Source organism: Sceloporus undulatus, chromosome 2, assembly GCF_019175285.1.
Source record: "Sceloporus undulatus isolate JIND9_A2432 ecotype Alabama chromosome 2, SceUnd_v1.1, whole genome shotgun sequence".
Classification (NCBI taxonomy): Eukaryota; Metazoa; Chordata; class Lepidosauria; order Squamata; family Phrynosomatidae; genus Sceloporus; species Sceloporus undulatus.
This window is the reverse complement of record NC_056523.1, coordinates 170,122,871-170,148,480: the sequence shown is the minus strand read 5'-3', so window position 1 is coordinate 170,148,480 and position 25,610 is coordinate 170,122,871. Positions and strand designations below refer to the sequence as shown.

Below are 25,610 nucleotides of genomic sequence, written 5' to 3'. Positions count from 1 at the left end.
GATGATGATGATGATGATGATGATGATGATGATGATGATGATGATGATGATGGGGAGGAGGATAGGAGGCAAATAAACTGAGCAGTTCTCTCCTCATGAGAGGAACAACAACAACAACAACAACAATAGAAGGGAAAGGAGCAGACAAGTGCTCTCTCCTCAGGAGGGAGAGGCATCATCATCATAGAAGGCAAAGTTGCAGATGAGTCCTTTCATGAGGGAGATCAATAATAATAATCGTAGTAGTAGTAGTAATAGTAGTAGTAGTAGTAATAGAAGGAAACAATCAGATAAGTCATCTCCTCATGGTGAGACTACTACTAATAATAATAGAAGGCAAAGAAGCAGACAAGTCCTTTTATGAGGGAGACCAATGATAATAAAAACAATAGTACAGTAATAGAAGGAAACAAGCAGATAGCTCCTCTCCTCCTGGAGAGACTAATAATAATAACAGAAGTAAAAGAAACAGACAAGTGCTCTACTCATGAGAGAGGCATAATAATAATAATAATAATAATAATAATAGGCAAAGATGCAGATGAGTCCTCTCATGAGGGAGATCAATAATAATAATAGTAGTAGTAGTAATAGAAGGCAAACAAGCAGAGTCCTCATGAGGGAGAGACATAATAATAATAATAGTATTAATAATAATAATAATAATAGGCAAATAAGCAGACAAGTCCTCTCATGAAGGAGACCAATAATAACAGTAGTAGTAGTAGAAGTAATAGAAGGCAAACAAGCTGATGGGTCCTCTTCTCATAATAATAATAATAGAAGAGAAACAAGCAGACAAGTCCTTTCTTCATGAGGGAGACTAATAGTAGTAGTAGTAGTGAGTAAATAACATATGGCAAACAAGAAAATGAGTCCTCATGAGGGAGACTAATAGTAGTAGTAGTAAGTAAGTACTGTAACAGATGGCAAACAAGAAGACAAGTCCTCATAAGGGAGACTAATAATAGTAGTAGTAGCAGTAGTAGTAGTAACAGAAGGCAAACAAGCAGAAGTCCTCTCCTCGTGAGGGAGGCTAATAATAATAATAACAATAAATGCCCAGTGGCTCACCACATTCATTGGTTATACAGCCCAATGTTAGTAGTGGGAGTTTAGGGTAGTTTTATTTCATAGTCATGCTCAAAATGGAGGACATTTTGAAATTCCTCCTGGACAGGAGGTTGAAATGGAGGATATGCTGGGAAAAGGAGGAGGTCTGGATACCCTGGGTATGTGTCCCCTGCTGAAGGGCAATTTATATGCGTCAGTACACAAAATCAGATTAGGAGATAAAGGTCAAGGGATATTTAACTCACATTCACCTCCCCCCCTCCAAAAAAAACATCCTTTGGTCACATTAACATGCCCAGCTTTGTACATTTTGTTGTTTGTTTCCAGCCTAAGGTGACCCTAAGACGAACCTATCATGAGAGTTTTCTTAGCAAGTTTCTTCAGAGAGGGTTTGCAATTACCATCCTCTGAGGCTATGAAAGTGTGACTTGCCCAGGTTCACTCAGTGGGTTTCATGGCTGAGTGGGGATTTGAACCCGGTTCTCCAGAGTCTGCTCAAACCACTACCCTATGCTGGCCCTCACCATTTGTACATTTAGAAAGGAGTAAAGAGAACTTCCACAAAGAAGCTATTTTGCTACTCAGATGGGGGGGGGGAACGTTTCAGAGAGCCTCCTGTTTGTTATTTGGAGTACTGTACACTGTACATATACCATTCACACTTCAGTATGAAAAGAGATCTTGTAGCACTAACTTTGTTACTGTATTCTCAAAGGTGCTACAAGATGTCTTTATATACTGATTTTCCAGGCTAACACAGCTATGTGCTTCAATTCATTCACACTTGAGTGTGGTTTGCACCAGAATGACACTTTCACCAAACAGTGCTGGTATCCCATACTAAACTAAACAGTTTCTCAGGAGGCACAGATAATATTTTGAGTGCCACTGGAGTTGTATTTTGGGGTTCATATCCAGGTTTCTAATTTAGGCTGTGTCTATCACTCCACAATTAAAATTAACGACAAACTAGTTTCAGTCACACTGAATTATCTGGGCTCAAAGCCCACCCGCCCACCAGCTGAGAAGTCTGGAAAACCCCAATCTTTCCTCCTCCCTCAAACCTCTTTGGACAAGAATTTTATTTTCCTTTCCTATCCTCAAAAATAAAATAAAAGTTGATACATACACTCCAGTAAGCCGGGGGTCTCTCTCTATCTCAAAAGGTAGTGAGTATCCTACTTTAATTTTGCAGTTATTTCCCCCTTCCGAGGAATATATTCATAAGTATAAAGTGGTCACATTTTAAAGGCTACTCTCCTAAGTATTTTTGCAAGGGAGCAAGACTGACTGAGCTCAGTGAGGCTTACTTCTGAATAAACATGCTTAGGATTGTATTGTACATATGCCTTCAAGCTGTTTCTGACATGGTGACCCTAAGGTGAACCTATCAAAGGGTTGTCTTTGCAAGATTTGTTCACCATCGGCTGAGAGATTGTGACTTGCCTCAGGTCACTCAGTGGGTTTCCATGGCCGAGTGAGGATTTGAACCTGTTCTCCAGAGTCACAGTCCAACACTCAAACCACTACTAGAGCATACTGTTTCTTGCCAGATCATTATTTACTGCATAGACAATGTACAGTGAGCCCTCCACACTCGCTGGGGTTAGGGGTTCAAGACCCCTGTGAAAGTGAAAAACCTTCAAATAATAAAACACTATTGTTTTACACCTCAGAAAACACCTCTCTGGGAATCTCTAGGTCCTCCAGTGCAAGTCTGTGGTCAATATCTGCTGGATGTTGACCACAGAATTGCGCTGGAGGACCAACAAATGCCTAGGGAAGTGTTCTCTCTTTAGGAATCTCTAGGTCCTCAGGCTCAACTTTTAGTGGATGTTGACCATACAAGTTGAGCTGGAAGACCTAGAGATTTCTAGAGAGAACATATTAATCAAATTTATGAATAATCAAATCCGCAAATATGGTGGGCAGACTGTAATTCCCTGAAAGGAAGCAGCCAACCTCCCTACTTGACAGAGATCCTGGATATCTGCCACTACTGTTTTTGTTATTATAGAAAGCAATGGGGGTCTAAACAAGCTTGGGTCAAAGTGGTTGATACCCCAGAGTGGTTCCCCAAATAGGACTCCCTTTGTGCCCTATATGTGAATTCTACAGCAGCAACCCCCATAATCCTTCTGCACGAGCCATTTCCAGTGCATGTACTTGGGTAAAGTGAAATGGAGTTTTATTCTGTTATTCAAGTCAGACACAAAATGCTGAAGATAAAGAGAAACACTGGGAGATTCCAGACATGACTGGTGAAGAAAAGGAAGTGAGCAGCACCCTTTTCTCTTTTCAGCAGCAAGGGATCTGGAGCCATTGCACTAAGTGAACCATTGATCACCCAGTCCTGACAGTCTGTTAGGCAACATTCTGGTTGGGGCTCTGTCTGGACCAGCTTTACCACCTTTCTAGATGAAGGAAACCTTTAGTACAACTAAACTAAACAAAGTTGTCCCTCTTTAACCACAGATTCTTTATCCATGCATTCAAGCATCCATGGCTTGAAAAAATTACTAATCAAATTATCAGGGAAATAGAAAATTTGAAAGCAGCCACTTGTCTGGCAAACATGCCTAAATTTTCTTTGAAATATCTGCTAAATCATACTAAATCATTGTTATATTTTTACAGGAACTAAAAGGGAAAGTGGAACCATTTTAAAAAGTATTTGCTGCTGTCTCAAAATGAGGTGCTTTTACATATTTAATTCTCCCTAACCACTAGGTAATGCTATCCAGTGTGGTTCTTCTTTTTACAGAATATACCACCTAAAAACAATATTAATTCTCGCTAAAAAGTAAAACTGCCTTGTTTCCTTCATGCCTGCTTCTACCTTCCAAGGAATCTGTTTCCACATAAGGCTAGCAAGAGGGTGTTTCCAGGTGAAGGTTTTGTTATGCAACTGCTGTGTCTGAAATAAAACAAAAATGGGGGGGGGGTTTGATTTCCAAGTGTCAAGTTCCACTCCACCCCTCCCTTGTTTTAGCATCATTTCTTCCATGTCTTTTCTTAGCCAAAAAAAATTATTAGAGTGACAAAATAGCTTACATGAAGGCTTTTGACTCAAGAAGAAATTTGTCTGGAAAAACTCACAGGTCTGGACAACTGCTGGATTTGTATTTTTTGAGAAACTGGGGTCACCCTTTCTTTCGGTGGCATTCCCTCAGCTACCTAGATACTGGATCCTGTCCCATTAGGTTAGCTATTTTCTCCCAAACACTGTTTTTAAATACTGATCACTTTTTTCTTCCATTTGCATGTACAGCTTTCAACAACAACCCAATCACTGAAGAATTCTGGAGAACCTGAAAGCTTGCTTAGCATTTTGTGACATTTCGTCAGGTCCTCATAGACCTACTGCAAAATTGTGGATTTTCAGATGAATTCCCCACCATCCCAAATGAAGAATGCAGCATCGGGGGGGGGGGGGGACCTTTCCACCACTCTCCCAATAAAGAAGTTAAAGAAAACCATTTAGATTTTTTTACAGAGGTGTGTGGTAGGAGAGGTGAGTAGTGGCTGCCACCTCTGAGGTTTTAAATGCTTCTCCTGACAAAGCCCAAAGGGGGAGCAGCTATTTCTTCCTCTTATTACCATTACTGCCCCACTTGTCTGGCTTCTATAATTTTTGGCTCTAAGGGTGCATAAGGAGAAACGGGGGCCACCCAATTCATTATCAGCCACCCTGCATATTGATCAAAAACTGACAATATGCACATGCAAAATGAAATGGTCAAGTCTAAGCATTGCATAAGGAAACAAAAACATTTTGAGCCTAATTTAGAGATTACCTGAAGGCACCTTTCAAAATGCATCCAGGGATTTATTTATTTTTTGCCCCCTTTCATCAGCTTCCATTTTTCTTAGGATTTTCATATTGGTAGCCAAACTTATAAATCTATTCTTTTGTGACATGTAAGGGAAGGGGTCAGCTGGTGAGCTAGGCTGATTTTCTGTTTTTCTCTGTTTTGCTATTCACACGTGCTTAGTAAGGAATTGGAGGCAGTGTTGTTTGCCTTGCCTATCATGAACAGGCACACATGGCTCCTGCAGAATCAACTCCTTCTCAGCTTAAGCTATGCATTGTTTATTGCAGATATGCAGTAACCTGAAAGTCTGTTTCTCCATCCCTACTCCACCATTCTCCAGTGCCAATCCTGGTTTTAAAAACCAAAAAAACCTTCTAGCTAAAGAGAGGAAGCCAGCGTGGCATGGTCGTTTGATTGTTGGACTGCGACTCTGCAGACCAAGGTTCGATTCCCAGCTCAACCATGAAACCCACTGGGTGATCTTGGGCAAGTCACATGCTCTCAGCCTCAGAGGAAGGCAATGGCAAACCTCCTCTGAACAAATCTTGCCAAGAAAACCCCATGATAGGTTCATCTTAGGGTCGCCATAATTGGGGAAGACTTGAAGGCACGTAGCAGCAGCAGCAACAAAAAGAAAAAACGGAGGCTGGGCAGGCATTAAAAGACTGTAAAAATTAGCTTCTTTGAGGTATGCCTGTACTAGGGTGGGGAATCTTCAATCAATACCAAGTGCTATGGGCTATACCTCAGAGGATGGCAATGGCAAACTACCTCTGAGTATCCCTCGCCTAGGAATATCTTATGAAATTCATGGGGGAGCCAGAGGTCAACAGGAGCCATCAAAGTACATGTACACATATACATATATTAGAAGTGGACTCTGGTCACTAAAAGAAAGCTCCTCAGTATCTTATATCATCTGAGACACCCTCACACAAGACTACCCCTTAAAATGTCTGGAATATAGGTACTCTTAAACTAATTAATTTGTAACTCAATTCAGTTATGATCCCTGGTATAATCTGCATTCCTGGCTTAATTAAGCTTCATCTTCAAGGAGCATAACAGAACAGTACAGACATTTAAAACATAAGTGTAGAAGTTACCCTCCAAAATATTGTCTTTCAGTCAGTATTCATTTAGGGAGAGGTTGGGGTTTTTTGCACTGGCAAGCATACAATGAGAGAGTTAAATGCAATTGTGGATAACTGTGAATATGGAACAAAAGGAGTCAGTCAGTCATAATTAACCCTCTCAAGTAAAACAGTGTAGTTTCTCAATAAAACTTCTCAGGGCAAGCAAAATACAACCAAAGCAATTTACATTCTGTACCAGAAAGAAGCAAAATGTTGTCAATGTGCAGATTTCTTATTCATTAAGATTACTTGCTCTTCAAAATATTACCCAGAAAAGTTGCAAAAATCCCACACAAAAAACTCTAACTTGATTTTTAGGATTAAAAAAAACCTCTTTAATTTTATGGAGTTTTAACATTTCATGTTATATAAAATTATCCACATTCCTAAAAAACCAATACTACTACTACCACCATTAATAATAATAACAACACAGTATCCTGTGGAAAGACTGTGAAATACTGTAAGAGAATATCATGCCACTTTTATCTCAAAAGCTCACTCAACGATTCTAGCCTAATTTTGCTCTTTCAGATAGTTGAAATATGAGTCAACAGTCTTTGTTCTCACTGATGTGTTCAGCGCTTTATCAAAATTGTGTCTTTAGGTAGAGCAGAAGTTACAGATTATTTTCCTGTGTTATCTTGGTAACTGGGGCTCTTGGCTTTTTGGGAAGTTTTAGACAAAGCATGCTGAACTAAGCAATAATATTTGGCACAAAAGTAGCTGGTTTTTCAGAAAATGTGTATTAATTTTTTTTTAAATGAAGTAATGAATGGTTGATTTTCCCAAGAAGGAAATAATTATGGTCATGCTTTATTAAATCAATCTGTTGGCAAAATAGCATGCAAGTGTTCAAGCAGCACACACAAATGTTTTCCAGCAGAAACAAAACAAAAAAAAAAGTACAGTGAATTAAAACCAGCTATAACTTAGCAAATATACTTGGTATGGATACGTAAGCTAACACAGCAAACCACTTCATTTACAGCAAAAAAACAATGCCAGATGGCTTCCACACTGTTAACGTTGGCTTAAACAGAGCTGCAAACCCTGCTTTGAAAAAGTAATTAGTGATAGTTGCAAGTCACTTCCAGAAGTTAAATACTATTATAGCTGAATTTTTGAAAAGTAGCATTTTACTTTCCTGTTTCTCAAAACAAATCAATATTACCTTTGGTTCCTTTTAAAAGAAATCTGAGCAGTAAAAACTGCTGGCCTATGAGAGAAAATGTATTTTCCTCCGGATCGCTTTTTAAATCTTGCTCAATAGAGCACAAGGGAGCATCATGAGGCAGGGATGTAGCTAGGATTTTAGGAAGGGGGGGGGGCCAGACTAAGTGCCGCCATTATAATAGGGCTTGGGTGCAGCGGCGCAGCAGCACACACCATTCATTTTTCTAATGGAAGGGGGGGGTCCGGACCCCAAGAACCCCCCCCTTGGCTACGTCCCTGCATGAGGCATACACAGATTGAACCAGCATGCAAGTCATGTCATATTCCTCCTCCACCATTGCAAAAAATCACACATCCCCTATTGGAAAAGTTACTAAAATTTACACTTGCACCTCAACTATAGGACAATAGCACTAATCTCACATGCAAGCAAAATAATACTGAAAATTCTGCAGCATAGACTGCAACCATACATGGACAGAGAAATTCCAGAGGTGCAAGCAGGATTCAGAAAAGGAAGGGGCACTAGGGACCACACTGCAAACATACGATGGCTAATGGAGCGCACCAAAGAATTCCCAAAAAGAATCAGCATGTGTTTCATAGACTACACCAAAGCATTTGATTGTATAGATCATGAAAAGCTATGGAATGCACTCAAAGACATGGGCGTGCTACTACATCTGATAGTCCTGATGAGGAATCTGTACAAAGGACAAGAAACCACCGCCATAACAGAATTCAGGGAAACAAAGTGGTTCCCAATTGGGAAAGGGGTCAGGCAAGACTGCATCCTATCACCCTGCTTGCTAAACTTATATGCTGAAAACATCATAGGAAAAGCCGAATTAGAATCAGAAAAAGGAGGAGTTATGATAGGCGGAAGCAACATTAACAACCTAAGATATGCGAACAACATGATTTTATTAGCAGAATACATTCAGGAGTTGGAACAGTTAATAAGGAAGGTCATAGATGAAAGTGCAAAGGCAGGTCTGATGCTGAACATAAAGAAAACAAAAATAACAACCACAGAAGAAATACACAAATTCAATCTAGACAACGAGGAAATGGAAATAGTTAAAGAATTTCCATATCTAAGATCAAACATTAACCAGAATGGAGTCTGCAGTCAAGAAATAAGAAGACTAGGAATGGGAAGGGCTTCTATCAAAGAACTAGAAAAGATACTGAAGAGCAAAGACATACAACTGAGAACTAGTCAGAATCACCCAGGCCATTGTATTCCCAATTTCGATGTATGGATGTGACAGCTGGACAGTGAAGGAAGCATTCAGAAAGAAAATCAACTCATTTGAAATGTGGTGCTGGAGAATAGTACTTAGGATACCATGGACAGCCAAGAAGACAAACAAATGGGCTCTTGAACAGATCAGACCAGGGCTCTCCTTGGCACAAATCACTAGAAAAAACAACAATGCTAGGAAAGGTAGAGGGCAGAAGAAAGAGAGGAAGACCACAAACTAGATGGATAGACTTGAACAGGGGAGTTATGGGCAAGAGCTTGCAGGATCTGGGCAAGGCAGTGGAAGAAAGGGGTTCTTGCAGATGTCTCATCCACAGGGTCTCCATGAGTCAGAACTGACTTAAGGGCAGCTAACAACAACCTCAAAAGGAATTAAGTTGTTATTTCCTAAGCTTCAAACATAATGTAATTTGCTTACCCTACTAATTATAAGTCGACTAGTTATTCAGACCTCATTTACTTCCAAACTCAGTGCTTAAACTATCAAAATTGCTACGGAGACATGGAACTTTTAATCAGGACATGGCAGGTGTTGGATAAGGTTGTGAATAGACCATCTCTTTATCTTTTAATTTCCAGATATTTCCCCTTAAAGTTGTATAGACATTTCTTTGTAGAGCCAAACTGGGACAGTTGGAGGGCATGCTATGATCCAGAGAATGGGTACCATTAAATATTTCCCTTTCCTTGGAAAAAGAGCATCAGATGCCATCATGAACTAATACAATGGAGACCGGGAAGGGCAATGACACTTTAGCAAAATGGCCCCAGCCAAGCCATGCTTGTCTAACCTGCTGTGTACCCCACTATTATAGAGTGAATACTGTCATTCTAATAATATTCTTTTAAACGCATGGATAAGCATTCCCATAGATGGATTAAATCTGTGTCTGGTGTGAAAGTCAACTAAATCTTCTCAAGCTCCAATGTGATGAGGATGCGGCACATGAACCACCATCTTCCTTCTCTAGAAATCTGTCAGAAGAGCAAGGCAGGATTAAAATTGTTGCAAGATGCCAAAGAAAGAGGGGGTTTGGGTCTACCAAATCTTCAATTATACTCAGATGCATGTAGTCTTATTTGGATAAAGGAGAGGAGAGAAGATTACTAGAACTGGAAGGAGAAGGGCTTAGTTACGGCTTTCACGCATACCTAATGTACGGCAAAGAAAAAGTCAACAAAATAATTAATAACCATTGCTTAAGAAGGAATTTATTATTAGTTTGGAATAAATATAAAAGGCATATTATTAGTAAACTTCCTATGTGGCTATCACCCCATGAGGCTATATATAGAAAAGAAATGATCAGAAGAGAAAAATGGTTTAAATACAGTGAATTGACAAAAAAGAATATGGGTAAAATAACAATAAAATCTCAAATAGAATTGGAACAATTGGGATTTGATATGGGGTGGTATGCATACAGAAGGATATATGAAAGAACGATGAAAGACCTAAAAGAAATTGGGGATGAGGAAAACAAGACAGAATTAGAGACATTATTAACTAGTACTCAAGAAAAGGCAATCGGGAAAATATACACAAAATTATTAGAATTGGAAATGGAGGGAGAAGTTGTCAAAGACACCATGATTAAATGGGCAAAATATGTAGGTCATAACATACATTTGGATCAATGGGAATATATGTAGAACAAAGGATTAAAACATACAGCATCACAAAATATAAAAGAAAACTGGTTTAAAATGTTCTATCAGTGGTATTTAACCCCGGAGAGACTAGCTACAATATACAAAAACAAAAACAACCAATGCTGGAAATGTGGAGATAGAACAGGGACGTTTATCCACTGCTGGTGGAGTTGCAAAAAAATAAATAACTATTGGAAACAAATCAAAGATCTAATATGTAAAATATTACATATCAAATTAGAACTAAAACTGGAAAGTTTTCTATTAGGACTTTTTGATAGTGTAATTGAAATAAAATTTGGAAAACAATTATTTTATATGACAGCAATAGCAAGAATCTTACTAGCTCAGAAATGGAAAACAAAAGACATTCCAAAAAAGGAAGATTGGATGGTAAAACTGAAGGAGATTATAGAAATGGACAAATTAACACAGTTAGTAAGGGACAGATCCATGGTGAATATTGAGGGAAAAATTAACGAAGAATGGTATTTAGTAATTGAATATATGAGAAAACAATGTAAAGAAATAATATTGTAAAATAAAATAGTGATATTGGTAAACTAATTTGATAGGCTATATTATTGATTTGTAAACAAATGTAAGTTGGATATCTGCTGAAGAAGCTTAGTATTCGCAATGAAGAGAAAGTAATAAGATAGGAAATATGTAGTACATAACAGTGAGGGAAAATTGTGTGGTTAAAGGAATCATAATACAAGATAAATCAAATAAAACATATATAAAAGATACAAGAATATTACAAATTAAACAAAGAGGATGGAAGTCTTAGGATGTGAGAGTATAGGTAGAGATATATGTTAGGTGATGGGGTAGAGGTAACTATTAGATTGTGTATGTAAGAAGGGTATTTTGATAGTTTGTACTTAGTGATTGGAAGGGGTGGTGGGGGTGGGGAGTTTATATATACAAATATATAAATACGGTATGTATAGGGAATGGGATGTTACGATGTATTGTGATGGCGGATTGGGTGAGGGGTAGAGGTGAATGTTATATTTGTTATATTTGTAATAAAATTTAAAAATATTAAAATAAAAAAAAGAAGAGCAAGGCAGGTTGTTTTCAGATTTTCTGATTGGAGGGAAACACTTTTTTTTCTTTTTAAATTAATGTTTATTGGTTTTATATTGTAGCATCATCTCTGATTCTTTGCGACACTGGTACACAAAATTACTTCACAATTGTGTTACACAGCCATAATATCAAAATAAAAGATGTCAAAAGTGTTTCCTTATATAGTGAGCCAAAAGACCTGAATGCCTTTGGAAGACCAACAGTATCTCTCCATCTCCACCCACTACCCACCTCCAGATATTCAACAAAACAGTTCCAAATCATGCTAAAATTTTGTGTGTGGGGGGTGTCTTTCTCCCTCTATTTCCTGTGGCTATTTGAAGTTTAATTAATGTTTCAATTAGAGCTAACTGCCAAACCTTATTATACCAGGTTGCCACTGACAGATCCCTTTCCAAAATCTAGATATGACTAATCTGGCATCCACTAATGATCAGGGAACTTTTTTCACATCCATTTGCCTCCTATGGAACCACTGTGTGCCGGAAGGCATCTCCAAGGAGTGTTATAAAACGTACACACTCTCACCAGACCACATGGAATGCAAGTAACCAGGCCACACTTCTTGGATCATGTCACATCCATGTGCATCATAGGCTGTTGACACAGTGCATAATTAATGCAGTTTGACACCGCTTTAACAGTCATGGCTCCATCCTAGGGAATCCTGGGATTTGTAGTCTGTTGTGGCACCAGAGCACTCTGAGATTAAATACCTCACAAAACTATAAATACCAGAATTGGGACATGACAATTAAAACAGTGTCAAACTGCACTCATCCTGCAGTGTAGATGCAATCCTTAAATGTACCCAGCACACCATCCTCTCAGTGGCTTCTAATTGTAAGAGAAACCAATCTGCCATTACAGATCTCCTCGCTGAGGAACTCCAATGTTCTCATCAGAATTTTGACAAGTTACTTTTGCAGGCTGCAATTCCTATAATTTTTCAGCCAGCATGGCCCACTTTTCCAACCTCTAGTCCTCTGAACACAGCAAGAAAGCCACTATACTAGGAGAAAAACCCTGCCCCAGTTTGCAGTTCTCCTTCTACTAAGAAGGGAAGCCTGCCAAGAAACGCAAGATTGCAGGGGAAACAGACAAAACACCATAGTAGTGGCTGAAAAGGTTTATAGGAGACTAATGTGACTGAGATGCAGCCCATATTATCTCAGAGCTTTGCAAGCAAAACCAAGGAGACCTCTTGCAAAACTCACATCGATTTTTTACTGCTGCAATTACATTCAGTCCCCAATGTCAAAGTAAGGTTAGTCATGTTGACTTAGAACAGGGCCTGGTTTCTTTTCCTTTTGTTTTAAAGCCAGGTTGCTTGGAAGGGCTACTAGTGGACCAGTTTCTCTCACCAGTGCTGAAGACGGAAACAGCACCATTCACAGTGTTGCAGCTACTGAAGGCATGCTTTGTTTGCCATAGTTGTTGTTGTTGTTGTATGCCTTCAAGTCATTTCCAACGTATGGGGACCTTAAGGTGAACCTACCATGGGGTTTTCTTGGCAAGATTTGTTCAAAGAAGGTTTGCCATTGCCTTCCCCTGAGGCTGAGAGAGTGTGACTTGCCCAAGGTCACACAGTTGGTTTCATGGCCAAGCTGGGAATCAAACCCCTGGTCTCCAGCATCATAGCCTCAGACAAAAGTTGACCACAGAGAGCAAAATGCCTTAGCACTAACAGGTCATGGCAGAATCAGGTAGCAAGACACTCTGAGACATCTCAACCAAGATGCCCTTCCCTGCATTGGAGTAGATCAGTGGTCGGCAGCCTACAGCCCGCGGGCCGGATCCGGCCCGGCAGGCCTCGGGACCAGCCCCAGCCCGGTCCTGCTGCCGATTGCTGCCCCCCCGCAGCTTGGGCGCTGCTCCGGGCGCCCGCAGGGGCCTTGCTGCCATCCTCCTCCTCCACCGCGCATGGCCGCATGGAGGAGGAGGAGGAAGAGGAGGGCAGCGAGGTCTGGGGCGGAGGAGGCGATGGTGGAGGCAGCGCCTCCTGCGCGCGGCCATGCCACCTTCCCCGCCTCCCCACGGCCTCCAGCTTCCATCTCGGCCTCCGTGGAGGGCAGCCTCCGCGGAGGCCGAGAAGGAGCACGCGGGGTCACCGGCTTCCCTCTTGGCCTCCGTGGAGGGCAGCCTCCGCGGAAGCCGAGAAGGAGCGCGCGGGGCCACCGGCTTCCCATCGGCCTCCGTGGAGGGCAGCCTCCATGGAGGCCGAGAAGGAGCGCGTGGGGCCGGGAAAAGGGGAGACCTCCAGCGCTGGCGCCCTGGCCGCTCTTTTCCCGCCTCTGACGGGGCCTGGGCCCCCAGGGGAGGAACGCCAGCGCTGGTGCCGCCCCGTGGCTCGTTCCAGCCTCCCAGCCTCTGACGGGGCCTGGGCCCCTCAGGGGCCAAGAAAGAGGGGAGGACGGCAGCGCTGGCGCCCCCTGTTGGCTCTTTCCCGGCCTCTGACAGGGCCTGGGGCCCCGTCAGGGGCCGAGAAAGAGTGGGAGGCCTCCAGCGCTGGCCCGCCCCCGGAGGGTGGAAGCTCCGCCCCCGGCATGCAGCACCACCCCTGGAGGGTGGAAGCTCCACCCCTGGCATGTGGCCCCACCCCAAAGGGTGGAAGCCCCCCCCCCCCCCTCCCCCCCCCCCCCCAGTTATCTGAGGGACAGCAACACGGCCCCCAGCTCAAAAAGGTTGCCTACCCCTGGAGTAGATTATAGTATTTGTCCTCAGAGAACACAAGTTTTTGCTATACTTGCAATTGCTTTTGCGACCTTAGACAAGCCATTTGTACCAGAGATGGAAAAACTGCCAGTTACCTCTGAAACCTCATAAATAAATTCAGAGACTCCAAAGATACTTCCAGGTGGAGGATCAGTATGTAAAGGGATCTTGTAGCACCTTTGAGACGTTAGTTTCAAAGGTGCTACAAGATCCCTTTGCATACTGATTTTCCAGAATAATACAGCCATGTCTTTGAATTCTACCTCCAGGTGGAGGAAGCCTCCTAATACTAACAGTCAAGAGTCATTGTACTAAAAGCTATTCTGTCTTTCCCTTCTTAATGGATTTAATGGGGGAGTCGGGGGAAGCAGTGAAAAAAGACACAAGGGTTACAAATGGAAGACAGTGATATCTGCCCCGCTCATAAAATTCACATTAACAAGGCAAGGCAATTGCACAATAAAAGCCTTGTCTGGAAGCACTAGAGAAAGACATTTGGCAGAGGTGCAGCAAATAAGAGAGCCACAGTGATGTAAATGTTTGAAAAGTGGATTATGACTCTACAGACCGGGGTTCGAATCTCTGCTAATCCATGGAAACGCACTGGGTGATCTTGAGCAAGTCGTATGCTCTCAGCCTCAGAGGAAGGCAACAGCAAAAGCCTTCTGAACAAATCTTTCCAAGAAAACCCTGTGATGGGTTTGCTATATGGTCATCATAAATCAGAAATGACTTGAAGGCACACAATTGTGCCTTTTCTTGGGGATAGAAAGCCTAAATTAGATCCCAGAACACACTGGAGTATTATCAGTTTGCTGCTACCACCAAACTTTATCCTCCACAACTGATTTCACTACCTCAGTTGCTGCTGAAACTTGGTGGCAATGGCAGCCACTCTCCATGGTGCAAGAGGATGTCAGGACACTTTCCTCCACCACAGAGGTCAACCAAAGTATGGCCTAAAACATCATATCTTCCAGTGTTTTACAAAAAAAAAAAGAGTGACACAGGTGTACAACATCAGAGTGTAGTCATCAAGATGACCAAAGTTATTAATGAGGAAGAACAAAGAAGCCGGGGTGGTGTTGCTGCTGTTTGCTTTTCACTGAGCCTACTGGGAAGGACAGGAATCCATCCCTTCCTCTCCTCTCCCCACTCCTGAGTACAAACTACCTTTTCCTTTGAATGCAATGTGCAGCAACTAAAGTAGGCTGAGGGCACAGGACTCATGTCATTAGAAGACATAACTTATCCTGAGAAGACATGACTCATTAGGAAAGCAAATAATGCTTTGTAAGGTGGAAGGCAGTCAGAAAAGAAGAAGACCGCATTCCAGATCGATAGACTCAGTAAAGGAAGCCACAGCCCTGAGCTTGCAAGACCTGAGCAGGGTGTCATAGAGGTCTCTCATTCACAAGGTTACCCTAGGTTAAAGTCAACTTAGGCTCTAGCTGCACATCAGAAATAATATACTTTGACACCATCATGGTGTCTGTGCCATGGCTCAATGCTGTGGAATTCTGGGAATTGTAGTTTGTTTTGACACCAGAGCGCTCTAACACAGAAGGCTACTGTCTCAGAAAACTACAATACCCAGAATTCTATAGCATTGAGCCATGGCAATTAAATTGTGTCAAACTGAATGATTTCTGCAGAGGGGATGTAGCCTTCAGGGCAGTTAAGAGAACAAAAGAGGAAAGTGGGATGAGGAGAGAGAAACCAGTACATTTTGAAAGCAGCTGACCAAGTGGGATGAAAGAGGATTAATCAGGGCTGTCACTGCCAAACTGGAACTACCAGAGGGCATGCAGCCTCTCCTTACCTTCGGAATCAAAAGGAGGAGACAGAAGAGAAAATGATCACCACTGCTTATGATTCTATGGTAGGGGGATCACAAAATAGGTATGCAAGGGCCCCATGCTGGCAATCCTGGTTTATAACAACTGAGAAGATCACTGTGAAGCTTCAAGTTTGAGAAAGACAATTGAGCTGATCCCTCCTGCAATGCTCCTGTAAGAAGAAAAACTCTGATATCAATTGACTGGAGTTTAGCTGTAGGAAGAAGCTACTCTCCTCTTTTCTGCATGCAGCAGTGTGTGTAGTGGTTTGAGTACTGAACTATGACTCTGGAGACCAGGGTATGAATCCCCACTTGGGCACTGAAATGCACTCAGTGACCATGGGCAAGTATCCCAGTCTCAGAGGAGGGCAAAGGCAAACCCGCTCTGAATAAATCTTGCCAAGAAAACCCTATGATAGGTTCACTTTAGGGTTGTCATAAATCAGAAACAACCTGAATGCACACAACAACAAAAACAGATGCATGCCTGCATTTATTCTCCTTCTCTTTCTATCTTTTTATCCCCACAAAGTTCTGATTCACAAGGTGCCTATGGCACTCCTTCATATGGGTGTGTCCCACCAATCAGATGGTTTAGGAAAAGCTATGTAAGAAAAGAAAAGAAAAGAAAAATCCTGGCAGAGAAGGGAGGAATGGCTGGATAATTAGAACCAGATGAGTCTGCTGCTTTGAGCATGATTCAGAATAGCCTTCAACACTTCTCAGGCCAAGAGCTCAAACTGGCCGTGAGGAAAGAGGACATCTGTTACCCAATGTGAGGGGAAGAAAGGGCGGACAGAAGTGCTCAGAGAAAAGAAGTAAGGCTGAAGAAAAGAGAAAAGAATGAAGGTTTTCAAAGAGTCAGACACCAGAAACTAGGAATGAAAGGCAAAAGGGTATTAGCAGTCTGTTCTCTGCACTGGTGCTTCCTAAAGGGCAGAGCTCAGAGCTTTCCATTCTACACATTTTGCAGCTGAAAAAACCCAGCAAGCAAATTCAGAATAATTAGTACATACAGTGTTAAATCACTAATCCAGATTACTTCAAATGGAATAAATGCAGAATTAGATTGAAGGGAGAACAGAGGGGCAGAAGAGAAGGGGTGAGATTTGCAGTGTGGGAAAGCCTGAGGTAGGCGTTCTCTTGAAAGATTTATACACTACTGGGTGCCCTGTTTGGAGAGATATCTGTATTAGTCTGAGGCAGCAAGAACAGCAGAACCTGGAGGCACCTGAAAGACTAATAGTTTTATTAAGTCACAGTTCACTCTGTTTTTATGGCCTTAAAATGTATAATGCCTTATAAAGCTACAAGACACACTGTGACACTGGTACAGTATTTGAAAAGTTTCCTGTGAGGCATTTAGCACATCCTGATACCTCCTAAGCATTCAAAGAGAGAGCAATGTAATCTAAGCATGTCCACATCTTTGCTTTCTATTTGGGAATTTTTAGTGTTAGCAGCCTTTGCAGCTATGCTCACTAAGTGCTAGCTTGCATTATGATAACTTCATATTTGCTTGTTTTACCGCATACACTATTCCTGCATCACCTGAATCCATTCTTTTCTTCCCCTTTCCCCCTTCATTAGACCTTACGTTTGATGATTATATATGTTTTAATTTGTAAGCAAATTATATGTTTTACAAAAGAGGCTGGATTTCTTTCTTTTTTTGCTAGACCCTATATGAGGGAGATGGGTGGGTATGGGACTGGTTGTTGCTTAGCTTTGGCCTTGCAAACTTGATTATTCTGCTTGAGATATCCACTACTGTCATGCCTCCAGAGCATCTTTGATGCTCTTGAGACATATACTTAGTTGAGATTATATAGGCTTTTCTGTGTATCAGTTTGGGAGGGGAAATATAGATCTACAGCTTTAAGAAAGACAAGGATTGTGGGAAATCCCAGGGTCTTATGCTGTCTCCCTGTAGTTAGTTTCAGTGTGTAGTAAGATTTCAGCCAAGTCAGACCTGGAGAGTATTTTCCTTTGACAAAAAGATAAGTCCACAAAAGAAGATAGTCCTCAGAAGAAGAAAGATAAGAGTCCACCAAGAAGAGAGCAAGGTTTTTAGGAAGGCCTATTGAAAAAAAGGAGATCAGTTTCGTGTTTTTTTGTGTTTATAACCAGTAAAGCTTTTGGAAACTTAAGAAATCTGTGGACAAGTCTTTTGTTCTGGCTGTGATCCCGGGAGCCAGAGGCCTTACTACACCCAAAGTCCATAGCATCGCTCTTGCGACAAAACAACTACTATCTCCCACACTGCCCAACAGGAACAGGGCTCTATGCACATATCAGCATTTGTAAATAAGGATTGCACACAAGTAGGAATTCTAATTGTCCCACAATCTTTCTCCCATAAAAGAACTTCATACACATGGGGGGGTAGACTTGTTAGTCTCCATTGTACATGCATCAATGGGAGTAGAAATAACCTGCATAGCTCTGCAACCCCTCAAACAAGTGGGAGGGAGGTCACCTGTGCCATATACTGAAACACTCTTGAGGGTTTTAGGGTGCATCAACCCAGCCCCCCGCCCCCGCCCCCATGAAGTATTTGTTCTGCAAAAATGAGTTCAAGCCCCTTCACCCTGAGGTCAGCAATAAGCCAATGGCCCAGCAGACCATGTACCCTCAGGGCTACAAGAGTATATACCCACTAGAAAGAGGTGGCTCAGCCCCCAGAGATATCAGAGGCAGCTGGATCGCTTCCCAGTCCATAAGACTGGTGCTGAGTAAAGGCACAGGCTTGGCTTGAGACAACCAACTGAAAGTACTTAAGTTGCTAGGAAGAGTTGCTCAGGAACAGAGAAGAGCCCTCCTCCATAAGAGACCAGATGCTGAGCCCTGGGTGGGGGGCAGACAACCCAGCCAGATAAGTCCCAATTTTGGGACAGCAATGTTGTGGGAGAAAATATCCATCCTGAGCTCTTATGCTCACCAATAAGTGATTGGCTGATGCCTGTCCTTGGACTGTGTTAATCCTGACTCTTGGACTACACCTGTCTGCTTGTTGTTTGAACTTGATTGGTTTTTGACCCTAGGTGGCTCCTAACTCTGGCTCAAGATCCCCTTCCCCTGTTTTCACTGACTTTCTTGTAGGACTCTGTCTTTGCTTCCCTTATGACTCAGCATGTGAGTTTCCCCTTACTTGTTTTGCCTACTTGCTGTATATGCCATTCCCTATACAGTATTAATCCGGGACTGTTTAAAGCTTGCCACTGAAACAGGCCTGACTGGAAACAGGGTGGAGGTTGGCCTAGGCAATCCAGGTCCCCAGTGAGGCATAACACTAACTGGGTGACCTTGGGACAGCCTGTCTTCCTCACATACACACATTTCACCCAACCTACTTTAAGAGGGTTGTTGTGAGGGGAGGGGAGGATCTATATGCCACCTGGAGTTAATCAGACCCAAGGTATAAAAATGTAATTGATAAGTTAAATACCATAAATTTGAATTTTTCTCCATGGCACGTTTGAGAGATCTCCCCTTTTAAGGAAAGCTAAAATTGATGCATGCCTCTGCCAGTGTGATATAGAATCATAGAGTTGGAAGAAACGGCAAGGGCCATCCAGTCCAACACCATTTTGCCATGCAGGAAATCTAAATCAAAGCATCTCCGACAGATGGCCATCCAGCCTCTGTTTAAACACCTCCAAGGAAGGAGACTCCAGTACACTTCGAGGGAGTTTGTTCTACTGTCGAACAGCCCTTACTGTCAGGAAGTTCCTCCTAATGTTGAGGTGGAATCTCTTATCCTGTAGCTTGCATCCATTGCTCCAGGTCCTAGTCTCTGGAGCAGCAGGAAACAAGCTTGTTTCCTCCTCAATATGACATCCCTTCAAATATTTAAACAGGGCTATCATATCAGCCCTTAACCTTCTCTTCTCCAGGCTAAACATCCCCAGCTCCCTAAGTCGTTCCTCATAGGGCATGGTTTCCAAGCCCTTCACCATTTTAGTCTCCCTCCTTTGGACACACTCCTGTTTCTCAACATCCTTTTTAAATTGTGGTGCCCAGAACTGGACACAGTATTCCAGATGGGGTCTGACCAAAGCAGAATAGAATGGCACCTATTACTTCCCTTGATCTAGACATTATACTTTTATTGATGCAACCTAACATTGCACTGGCCTTTTTATCTGCCACATCGCACTGTTGACTCATGCTCAATTTGTGGTCTATTTGGACTCCCAGATCCCTTTCACATGTAGTTTCATTCAGTCAGGTGTCCCCCATCCTATATCTGTGCATTTAATTTTTCTGCCCTAAGTGCAGTACCTTACATTTCTCCGTGTTGAATTTCATTTTGTTAGCTTTGGCCCAGTTTTCTAGTCTAGGGTGGTTTGAATGTTGGATTAGGACTCTGGAAGACCAGGTTTTGAATCCCTACCATGGAAACACATTGGATGAACATGGGCAGAAGGCGGCAATGGCAAACCTCCTCTGAAGAGGTCTTGCCAAGAAAACTGCATGCTAAGGGTTGCAATTAGTCAGAAATGACTTAAAGGCACACAGCAATAACATATGCCATCAGACTCTGGACTGAAAATTTCACACTGCAAGGATGACAATATATTAAATGCTGTCTCCCACCACCACCACCAAATCCATAGCATGAATAAGGTTTTTAAAAATGACTTCTGGCCTCTTCCACCCTCACCTGAAGTTTGAAGCTTCCTCGTTTGCACTGAAAAGGTAGAGACACCAATGTCAGACAGCACCCAGTAAAGTCCGGAGGGCACAAAGAGTTCTCTCATGTCATTTCACATCGTGGCATGAATCACAAATATGTTTTCTGTATACACATAGCTCCACTCCCATCATGTATATACATGAGCCTTCTGCTTAAGGCTTGCTTGTCTCTTGTGGTAAAAAATCCATTACTCAAGATGGTTCCAACAAGATAAGAATTACTGTGCTGAGTCAGACCCAAGGTCCATCTAGCTCAGCAGCTTTTTTTCTGCAGACACAGCAGTGGGCAGTCTGATATCCCAGGAAAATGCTCAAGCACTTTTTGTTTTGGTCATTGTTAATTCCCACTAAGGGTTAGTCAGATGTACATCCCCCCTGCTCAGCTCTTATCTTCTGGGTACTCATCTAAATCCATTTAGCCCATCTTTTGTGCTACCTCATTGCCACAGCATCCTGCAAAGATGGATTCCACAGGTTCATGAGACACTGCATTAAACCAAATTTTCTCTTGCAGTTTCCTGCATTCCAGACATTGTGATGCAGTGTAACTTTACAGCCAACATCCAAAGGCAGTCTCTTCAGAGCAGTAACAAGTGTCCATTTAGAACAGGGGTAGGCAACCTTTTTGAGCCGGGGGCCGGGTTGCTGTCCCTCAGACAACTGGGGGGCTGAACTCAAAATGGTGCCCAGAGCAGCGTGGAAGCTGCGGCGGGGGTGGCAATCGGTGGCAGGACCGGGCTGAGGCCGGTCCCAAGGCCTTGCCAGGCTGGATCCGGCCTGTGGGCCGTAGGTTGCCGACCCCTGATTTAGAAGAACATTTAAGCAATTTTAAGAGGCGGAAATCCCACACCTGAAATGGAAGCCTAAGATGGCTGCTTAAAAGCCTAAACACAATTTGGCTAAAGATACAAGAGAATCATTCAACTAGGGGGAAGGAGAGAATTTAAGAAACTCAACCAGAATGTCATCCTTACATTTGTTGGAAAGTTCCACAGCAGGAAGTTTGTTTTAAACAATGACCAGCTTTATTTATTTGTAAGCACAAAGCAAGAAGGGAAACTTCAGCTCTGCTTTTTCCTAATGTGTTTGGTTGGGATGCTCTACACCAAACTCAAACTGCAGAGACTGGGTCAGGATGCAAGATAAAACAAAAAAAGCATCTGCCGCCAACATCGGAATGCCCAGACACAACAACAGCAGCAGGAGCAGCAAAAATAGCAGCAGAGCCTCAGGCAAGGATACGGCCGTTTATTTACGCCATTTATTTATAGCTGCAACTGGTCACCAGCCATGTCTACACGCACAGCAAGAGGTGGTGGTGGAGAAACACTACATACCAGGGAAGGGGACATGTACGCACAGACCAGACCTGCATATTCTCACAGTACCTCTTAGTCTTTGTTTCCGCTATTTACGTCACAATGCATATTTAGAAACAGAAGCTGCAATACAGGCGCAGGGAGCAGGCAGACCTCCTGGTAATGTTGACTAAAGCTCCTACGCTTTTCAATGCTGATGGGAGCTGCAATCTGATGGCCACATGTTCCATACCGTCCAACATTTCAGATGAAAACTGTGGTCAAGCTGACAAAGGTATTAATGAGCAAGCACTAAAAGAGACTACATCAATTTGCTTTTACCTGAGTCTACTGGGGACAAGATTTCACCTCCTCCTGCCCCTCTCTTCTTTCAGCTACTGAATTGTCAACTACTTTTGTACTTTGAACTCAGTCTGCAGCAACTGAAGGAAGCTGAGGATAAAGGGGGAAAGGGGGATGAAGAAAGAGAAACTGGGACATTTTAAAAGCAGTTGGAAAAGTGAGAGGATTAATCAGAACTGTCCCTGCCAAATCCAGACAACTGGAGAGTATGATGTTCTCTCCTGCTAACATCTGTATAACATTTTGCCTTGCAGACATTCCCCTAACAGTCTTAATGAAAATCCTGCAAGCTAAGTCCTTATTACCCCCATATTGAAGAGGGGTTTGGAGCAGATGTTGAGATAAAAGTGATTTGTCTAGAAGTGTATCTATACTGTAGAATTTATACCAATTTAAAATCACTTTGACTATTATGGCTCCATTGTATGAAATCCTGGTATTTTTAATTTGGTATGGGATTTTGAGTTCTCTAATAGAGAGCTCTAGAATATGTTCAGGAAGATTGGAGTTGGAGTCTCCAGCAGAGAATTCCAAATGCTTCACCATCAAACTACAAATCCCAGCACCCCATAGCATGGAGCCATGAGCAGTATCAAACTGCTGTAAGTGTTTACAGTGCAGATACTCTAAGAGGTTTTCAATTTCAAACAAAATTTGAAATGGTGTCTTGGACCATACATGTGGCTTTCCCCACATGCACACTTGTTGTTTTCGTAGCAATCATTCTGTGTCTGTTACAGCAGAGAAGCATGGTAAGGGATAAACAATATAGGCTAACATTATTTCAGCTATTTACTACCCACTCTGCTGTTTTGTTTTTAACTGTGCTTTTATCCCACCCTTTCTCCAAGGAGCTCAGGGTTGAATACGCCCTGCCCCAATTTATCCTCACAACTACCTTGATAATACAGCAGGATTATTGTCTGACCCTAGGTCACAGAATGTGCTTTGTGGGTCAGCAGGGAATTGAACTCCAATGGCCAAGGCCTAAAGCCAGCTATCCACTACACCATCCTGTTCCAGGCAACCCTTTCAGTGCTGCGTCACCTTAAGGATTCAGGATTCTTGCCATGTGCACTGCCCAGTCCTAGTGCATCAGGAGCTAGAATTCCCTGGACATGATCCTAGAGAAATAGGGTTGTCAGATCTCAGGGCCAGTCTCTTCCTCTCCAGACCTGCTCTTACCCACCAAACATCTTGGATTTTGAGCAGGGATGCACACTGGAGCACACGTTAAACTGAGACCCACTGTGGTGCTTCAGACATTTATGCGCATGTTTAGCTTGGAGAAGAGAAGGCTGAGAGGTGACATGATGATAGCAATCTTTACATATCTAAAGGGATGTTATATAGAAGATGAAGCCAGTTTGTTTACTGTTGCTCTAGGGTGATGGACTCTCCATTTTGAGAGGTCTTTAAACAGAGGTTGGGTGGTCATCTCTCAGAAGTGCTTTAGTTGTGTATCTCTGCATGATAGGAGTTGGTATAGATGGCCCTGTGGTCCCTTCCAACTCTGTGATTCTATGTTGTTAAGACTGAAGGAGAATCATGCAAGCCCCATAATGTCTTCACCATCAACTATGCTGCATAGGCTATTGTGAGCTAAAGCCCAACAACACCTGGAAGACCACATCTTGCCTATGTCTGCACTAAAGCTATCAGTTGTTGGGAACTGGTGGGAAGCCAAATTACAATGACCATTTGTAGGGGAAGTTCAGCCCTTGTTGCCTCCACATGAAACTCTTCTGCACAGATGCAGTTAACTGCTAGCAAGAGACTGCTCCTCCTCACCCACGCAGCTGGAATAAAGGTCCTGAGACTTGCAACATCTCCTCTCCAGTGTCAGCATGCCCAGAGCAGCTGCACCTTGAGTCCTGTACATTTCTAATGGTCCGTCCATCCGTCCTTCCCTCCCTCTCCTAACCCCACCCAGCTGCTCAAATTCTGTCAAAATGATCAGCAACATTTTAAAGCAAGCTGCATCTTGCATAATCAAAACCAAACTGCATTAAGCATCCGCATGACTCCTTCATGTTCCTTCCAGGGAAGGAACCAGAAGTCATGAACTCCTAGTTGAAGGCCAGTCCTTCAGTGCAGGCATGTGCCTCAGCTCATATAACATACAAAACACAGGGATTGAAAATCCCAAAATCTATGCTATAGTACCACAATATTAAATCCTGTTATTGGCAAAGCACAGTGTGTCACAAAACACAGCTTCAATTTTTATTTTTATTTTGGGCTGCAACTTTCAGAATCTCTCAGTGGCAAACCATGAAGGGCTGTGGGAACTGAAGACCAAGAAAAATAATGTTTCTAAACAAACAAGGAATAATCTGCATTGGACAAAGGTAGCAACAAACAGGATAGCCCAAACAAACTAGTCATGCTGCTTATACTTCATCTATTCCCTACAGATAAAAGGGAGGCTCTATCCCTCAGCCCTTCAGGGAACAGAGTCTAATGTGGAAGTCATTTTTGAGTGTAAAGGAGGAAGAAGAAGAGAAACAGGAACTGGTAGAAATATTCTTTGCAAAAGGGATTTTTTGCTGGTGTGCAAATCTACCACATCCAACACTATGTATTTAGTTGGAACTTTTGTCTGCTTATGATAAAGGAAAGGACTGTATCTCCCAGTAGCTGGAACCATCTTTTGTTTCGGTACAGTCCTTGTTGGTGGATGAGACTCCACCATCTGGTTTTCCCAGTTATAAAGCACATGCATTTGAGGCAAATGCAGCATGAACATCCCTCCAAAGAAAAGAGCCACTGTCATAAAGAACAGGAAGCAGCTGCAACACTCAAGTACTGAAATCAGTTTACACGCTTGCACATAAGATTGAGAGTAAAACAAAGAATGCATCCAAATAATAAAGATCTGGAGTCTTCACAATCAACTGTAAAGAATAATTATTAGATTAACCGATTCAGAAAGACCTATACTGTGTTGTAAGCCATGTATAGCTAAGCTCACATTAGAAATGATGCATTGAGCTTGGCTACTTTTTCCTCTTGCCTTCATTGGGTGGAGCCGAGTGCCTTGCCACTGCAGTCCTGCCCATCATTGCAGCTTGGCCCTTTGCTGGCTTTGGTTATGTTGGTCCCAGATTTTTCATCTTTTCTTCCCTTATTGTTCTGACATGCACATTTTCTCTCTCATACATACATACACAAGACACACACACACTCCTACCCCACTCTGCAGCAATGACAGGAAATGGCACTACATCAACCACAGACCTGGGGAAGTAAGATGCTGTCTGGGAGGAAAAAGGAAAGCCAGCCATTGTGCACAGAACAATGGCATCAAAGGAGGGTGCCCCCTTCCCTCCCGTCCCCCACAATCAATAGCATGAGAGGGGACCAGGATTCAGAAACCGGGAAGGAAGTGGGGTGCCCAACTCCGTGTGACCTAACCAAAAGAGAGGCAGATTGGCTCCCTCCCATCCTTCTCCCACCCTGGCTTCTGTCATCTGA

At 42.6% G+C, this 25,610-nt stretch overlaps 1 protein-coding gene across 2 annotated transcripts in view; it reads right to left on the bottom strand.

Moving 5' to 3' along the window:
• Positions 1-25,610, bottom strand: part of NCKAP5L (NCK associated protein 5 like) — a 69,347-nt gene that overhangs the window by 30,715 nt on the left and 13,022 nt on the right. The window lies entirely within an intron of this gene.